Below are 7,115 nucleotides of genomic sequence, written 5' to 3'. Positions count from 1 at the left end.
CCCTTAAATCCAACAACATATATACATCCTGTTATACAACTGATGTTACTGTCTGACGTATGTATGGTGTGGCTTGATGACCTTACCTGCTGATGGCTAATATCGACTGTTATCATCTTGCAAATTGTGTTATTTGTTTGCTTTTCTGTACGGTACACATTCTGGTTTATCGAACTTTACCTGTTGACAGCTGTAAATTCAGAGATAATAAAACATACTTACGTGTTACAGAGGCCGTATGATAAGGGCCCGAGCCAGGCAAGGACCTGACGAATCTGTAAACAAGAAATGACCTGTTAGGCAAGATGAAAACGGACGTGTAGAAGCGAGGACCCGTAATAGAAGAAGAAGAAGAAGAAGAAGAAGAAGAAGAAGAAGAAGAAGAACAACAACAACAACAACAACCAAACTGTCAGGTGAAGACCTGGCTAATGTGACACAAATCATAACTACTAAGAGAAGACTTGGTGAACATGTGAACATACTAAGAGAAGACTTGGTTAACATAACAATAACATAACTGTACAGAAAATAATAGTTTCTGAGAACATGTTGTCGTAAGACATGTCAAGCGCAGACCTGGTGACTCTCACAACAGATAATCAATTTGATCATATTCAGAATACATGATTATGTATCCAGGTTTCATGATGATTCAGCAACAGATAACAATTGTATACAGTAACTTACAAACATTGTTTCTCATGACAGAAGATGATCCAGCCTTTACACACGACCAACTACAGACAGCACTGAGCTCCGGCACGTTGAACTCTCCACTAACTACCAGGAACCCTCCTCCTCCTCCTCCTCCAGACGCTCCTGAGAACATTGTGTGTTGACCACCTGACCACCACCCACCCACGCACCCCACACCTCCTGTATACGTAAGGCTGGTCAACAGTAGACGGTCTCCTCCCAACACCGGTCACGAGGACTCTTACCTGAGTGACGAAGGCTGCCACCGTAGCCAGTGAGGTAGTGCAGGGTGTGTGTCTTCACCTGTTGCTTATGTTTACCAGGTGTGGTCGGGCAGGCAGGCAGGGGAGGTGGCCTGGGTAAACAACCTTAGTTAGGTGTTTGTTCTTGACTCCAGCCAAATCTTCCAACCGCCGGACGTACCAGGTGACACCTTCCCAGGTGTGAGGTCCTGGTTATAGCTCCCCCGGCTTGGCTGGATAGGCAGTGACGTCTTCCATGTGTGGGTGATGCGGAGTTTGTATGTGCTTGATCTAACGTATCATATTGAGAATGGAGTAATGATGATAGACAGAGACAGCCGGTTACAACTATTATTGATCACCAGGGAATATATGTATTTTCTCAGTAGATATCTATAATCAAATATTAAACATCTAATCATTCTATAGCTATAATAAGCGTATCCACTGATGTTTCTGGAGACCCAGGGTGCAGATTTGTATGAAAGTTGGTCAGTTAGACATGCATAGCGTACCTAAGAATTTGTTTTGATGTAACATTTACTTCTTAACATGTCATTTCTTTTTTTCTTATATATAGAGCGTGTAAATAATTAACCCAGTGTGTAGCTCAAGGACTTCTTCCTATCTTTAAGCAATAGAAGACGATAAAGACTTGCATGTAAACATACCAGTTCTCACCTGACTCCAGGTAGACTTGAAAGTCAACCCCTGGTCGACCTCCCAGTCAATCTTCTGGTCAACTAAAAGATATGTTATGGGAGATACATGGCTGGATATAGACTCTATCACACCAATTATTGATCACCATGAAATGTATGACATAATTCAGTATTCTATCGTGGGATTTATACTAAAAATGAAATAATATATATAGGCTGATCCTTCAATACCGCTAATATGCGTATACCATAACTTTTCTGGAGGCCAGGGTGGGTGGGTGCATATATGTGTGACAAGTCAAACTGTTGTTAGCACTTGTACAGCCACGTGAGAATTTGTTGTGTAAATCACGTCTACTTCCCAACATGTTTAGATGAATATATCGTTGAAGAAGGTCAAAAACAAACTGCAGACGTTATACTTGGTTGTGAATACTGACAAGAGAAGAATAGATACGGGTTGTACATAAACAGTTGGTGTTACCATAGGTATAGCCATTATCCTTCAGAAATATTAAATTACTTTCAAGATTTACTTCATAAAAGGTTTTATGGTACGAGGGAAACCTACTGGTCTTAAATCATTATGGTACGAGGGAAACCTACTGGTCTTAAATCATTATGGTACGAGGGAGACCTACTGGTCTTAAATCATTATGGTACGAGGGAAACCTACTGGTCTTAAATCATTATGGTACGAGGGAGACCTACTGGTCTTAAATCATTATGGTACGAGGGAAACCTACTGGTCTTAAATCATTATGGTACGAGGGAGACCTACTGGTCTTAAATCATTATGGTACGAGGGAAACCTACTGGTCTTAAATCATTATGGTACGAGGGAAACCTACTGGTCTTAAATCATTATGGTACGAGGGAAACCTACTGGTCTTAAATCATTATGGTACGAGGGAGACCTACTGGTCTTAAATCATTATGGTACGAGGGAAACCTACTGGTCTTAAATCATTATGGTACGAGGGAAACCTACTGGTCTTAAATCATTATGGTACGAGGGAAACCTACTGGTCTTAAATCATTATGGTACGAGGGAAGCCTACTGGTCTTAAATCATTATGGTACGAGGGAAACCTACTGGTCTTAAATCATTATGGTACGAGGGAAACCTACTGGTCTTAAATCATTATGGTACGAGGGAAACCTACTGGTCTTAAATCATTATGGTACGAGGGAAACCTACTGGTCTTAAATCATTATGGTACGAGGGAAGCCTACTGGTCTTAAATCATTATGGTACGAGGGAAACCTACTGGTCTTAAATCATTATGGTACGAGGGAAACCTACTGGTCTTAAATCATTATGGTACGAGGGAAACCTACTGGTCTTAAATCATTATGGTACGAGGGAAACCTACTGGTCTTAAATCATACTGCTACTAATTTCTTCAAATGAAGACTTACAGAACTGTATTTATAATATCGTTATGATCAACCTTTCAGATTCATTTTGTATTACTTTTATCAATAACTGATAAACTATATTGATTCTTATGATATGTATGCTTTTGATAAAAACCATTGAATGAATTCTACAGATTAGTTTATATGAACCAAAATAGCCATATCATAGACAAAATCAAATGTAATTCGTGTTTTTCTACGTCAACATTTCAATGATATAATCATTGATGTACCTATGTTAGGGTCTAGGGCCAGGTATATATAGTGTATGTGGTATTAGAATTATCATCAACACCTAAAGGAGTTAAAGACTATTGGCGTGGTGGTTGTAACTTGATGTTCATGTGCCTATTGACCCTGGCAGTTGATGGGCCTAAATCCTCACTAACCAGACAACCAACCAACCATTATCTTGCATATGTTACTTGATCAACACATCAGGCTTGGCCCCACCATCTACTACCCTTCTTCAGACACACTTGCTGCCGCCTAACCATTAGTGTCTTACTCTCACAACATCAGACAGAGAGGAGAGTGTCTCCAGACACACTTGCTGCCTCCTAACCATTAGTGTCTTACTCTCACAACATCAGACAGAGAGGAGAGTGTCTCCAGACACACTTGCTGCCTCCTAACCATTTGTGTCTTACTCTCACAACATCAGACAGAGAGGAGAGTGTCTCCATCCAGACACACTTGCTGCCTCCTAACCATTAGTGTCTTACTCTCACAACATCAGACAGAGAGGAGAGTGTCTCCAGACACACTTGTTGCCTCCTAACCATTTGTGTCTTACTCTCACAACATCAGACAGAGGAGAGTGTCTCCATCCAGACACACTTGTTGCCTCCTAACCATTTGTGTCTTACTCTCACAACATCAGACAGAGAGGAGAGTGTCTCCAGACACACTTGCTGCCTCCTAACCATTAGTGTCTTACTCTCACAACATCAGACAGAGAGGAGAGTGTCTCCAGACACACTTGCTGCCTCCTAACCATTAGTGTCTTACTCTCACAACATCAGACAGAGAGGATGTTATGCCTCTTATCTAACCTGACACATCAGTCGGGGTCTCAGGACGTTGATAAGGTCATGGTCGGATCCCCTTATGTATCCATCATGTGACCTCAGGTGAGTTATTGAACCTTATCGCTGATCATACAGCGTTGTTAGGGGTTAATGATGGTGGTTATTGACCTCGCTTAGACACACACATACACACGAACAAGGTTGTATATAAGCCCGGCTAGCTCAGTCGGTAGAGCACGAGACTCTTAATCTCGGGGTCGTGGGTTCGAGCCCCACGTTGGGCGGTAACAGTTTTCTATGATGTAACATGAAACAGCTTCTGAACATACCACCCACCGCTCGTCTAGATCAACCAATCTGCCATGGTTCCATGAACTGTTTAAACAGTTTAAGCGAAGAGAGAAAGACAGACAGAGAGAGGTAAAGAGAGAGATTTCCAAAGATTACATATGCCCAACAGGTAACACAGACCTAATTACCTTCCACCAGCTAAGAAAATAGCTTTGCCATTCAGCAGGGCCAGCGGGTACTGCTTAACCGAGCCGAGAGCGCCAAACTTTTTCCGTTGCTTCTCGGCAAGTACTGCGTGCTGAGCAGAGTTGCCAACTTAGCGCTTTTGGCACTAGATTTAGCACCTTAGCTCATATTTAGCACCTTAGCTCGTTTTTGGGCGTTTTATTTTATATTTAGCGCCAAATTTAGTTATTTCAATATATGAAGAAATTCAAACATCACTCATGTTAATGTTATTTAGTAAGTTTATTCTAAACCTATTAAGATAACAAGGAAAACAATACAAATATTGCACGTATTTCATTTTCATCGAAACGAACATGTTCGAGAAATTTTCGAACAGGTTCAGTTGGGGTGTATTCTACGGGCTCCCACTCCTCAAGTGTCCCGTTCAGTTCGGGTTCAGTCGGACTCTGGGTGGCGACAGAACTATCCGTGGGCCATGATGGACAGTGACACTGGTTGTGTGTGTGTGTGTGCAGACCATTACATTTAACGAACACAATAATGAGTAAGAAATATACTCAACATTTTAGAGCAGAATGGTTGAAAGACCCTAAATATGAAAAGTGGTTAAGAGAAATAGAAGGGATGACACAAAATGTATTTGCAAGTACAGCCATCGTCCATCGCCTGCCAAACTTAGTGACACTGAAAGACACAACAACACAGCTAAACATAAGACAGCTGAAGAGTCATTCAGTCCTCAAAGACAAACCACAATTCCGTTTGAAAAAGTGAGTGATGACGCACGAGAGACTGAAGGAAATGAGTCACTATTCACTGCTGAACATTGTACATTACGTGTTGTTCATCATCTCAGCTGTTCATTACGTGTTGTTCATCATCTCAGCTGTTCATTACGTTTTCTTCATCATCTCAGCTGTTCATTACGTTTTGTTCATCATCTCAGCTGTTCATTAGGTATTGATGATCATCTCAGCTGTTCATTATGTGTTGTTGATCATCTCAGGTGTTCATTACGTGTTGTTGATTATCTCAGCTGTTCATTACGAGTTGTTGATCATCTCAGCTGTTCATTGCGTGTTGTTCATCATCTCAGCTGTTCATTACATGTTGTTGATCATCTCAGCTCTTCATCAAGTGTTGTTGATCATCTCAGCTCTTCATTACGTGTTGTTCATCATCTCAGCTGTTCATTACGTGTTGTTGATCATCTCAGCTGTTCATTACGTGTTGTTCATCATCTCAGCTGTTCATTACGTGTTGTTGATCATCTCAGCTGTTCATTACGTGTTGTTGATCATCTCAGCTGTTCATTATGTGTTGTTGATCATCTCAGCTGTTCATTATGTGTTGTTGATCATCTCAGCTGTTCATTACGTGTTGTTGATCATCTCATCTGTTCATTACGTGTTGTTCATCATCTCAGCTGTTCATTACGTGTGGTTGATCGTCTCAGCTGTTCATTACGTGTTGTTGATCATCTCAGCTGTTCATTACGTGTGGTTGATCATCTCAGCTGTTCATTACGAGTTGTTGATCATCTCAGCTGTTCATTACGTGTTGTTCATCATCTCAGCTGTTCATTACGTGTGGTTGATCATCTCAGCTGTTCATTACGTGTTGTTGATCATCTCAGCTCTTCATTACGTGTTTTTGATCATCTCAGCTGTTCATTACGTGTTGTTGATCATCTCAGCTGTTCATTACGAGTTGTTGATCATCTCAGCTGTTCATTACGTGTTGTTCATCATCTCAGCTGTTCATTACGTGTTGTTGATCATCTCAGCTGTTCATTACGTGTGGTTGATCATCTCAGCTGTTCATTACGAGTTGTTGATCATCTCAGCTGTTCATTACGTGTTGTTCATCATCTCAGCTGTTCATTACGTGTTGTTGATCATCTCAGCTGTTCATTACGTGTGGTTGATCATCTCAGCTGTTCATTACGTGTGGTTGATCATCTCAGCTGTTCATTACGTGTGGTTGATCATCTCAGCTGTTCATTACGTGTGGTTGATCATCTCAGCTGTTCATTACGTGTTGTTGATCATCTCAGCTGTTCATTACGTGTGGTTGATCATCTCAGCTGTTCATTACGTGTTGTTGATCATCTCAGCTGTTCATTACGTGTGGTTGATCATCTCAGCTGTTCATTACGTGTTGTTGATCATCTCAGCTCTTCATTACGTGTTGTTGATCATCTCAGCTGTTCATTACGTGTGGTTGATCATCTCAGCTGTCATTACGTGTTGTTCATCATCTCAGCTGTTCATTACGTGTTGTTGATCATCTCAGCTGTTCATTACGTGTGGTTGATCATCTCAGCTGTTCATTACGTGTTGTTGATCATCTCAGCTGTTCATTACGGGTTGTTGATCATCTCAGCTGTTCATTACGTGTGGTTGATCATCTCAGCTGTTCATTACGTGTGGTTGATCATCTCAGCTGTTCATTACGTGTTGTTGATCATCTCAGCTGTCATTACGTGTGGTTGATCATCTCAGCTGTTCATTACGTGTTGTTCATCATCTCAGTAAGCTATGTAAAGCAGGATTTCTAGACAGTAAAGGATGCAAGAA

General features: G+C 41.2%; 1 non-coding gene across 1 annotated transcript; it reads left to right on the top strand.

Moving 5' to 3' along the window:
* The first annotated feature begins 4,267 nt into the window (after positions 1 to 4,267).
* TRNAK-CUU (transfer RNA lysine (anticodon CUU)) lies at positions 4,268 to 4,340 on the top strand. The gene has a single exon. It is a non-coding gene; the product is annotated as a tRNA-Lys (tRNA).
* The last annotated feature ends 2,775 nt before the right edge of the window (positions 4,341 to 7,115 follow it).

This window comes from Panulirus ornatus, chromosome 12 (assembly GCF_036320965.1).
Source record: "Panulirus ornatus isolate Po-2019 chromosome 12, ASM3632096v1, whole genome shotgun sequence".
Classification (NCBI taxonomy): Eukaryota; Metazoa; Arthropoda; class Malacostraca; order Decapoda; family Palinuridae; genus Panulirus; species Panulirus ornatus.
The sequence above is the reverse complement of the archived record's forward strand: the minus strand, read 5'-3'. Positions and strand labels throughout refer to the sequence as shown.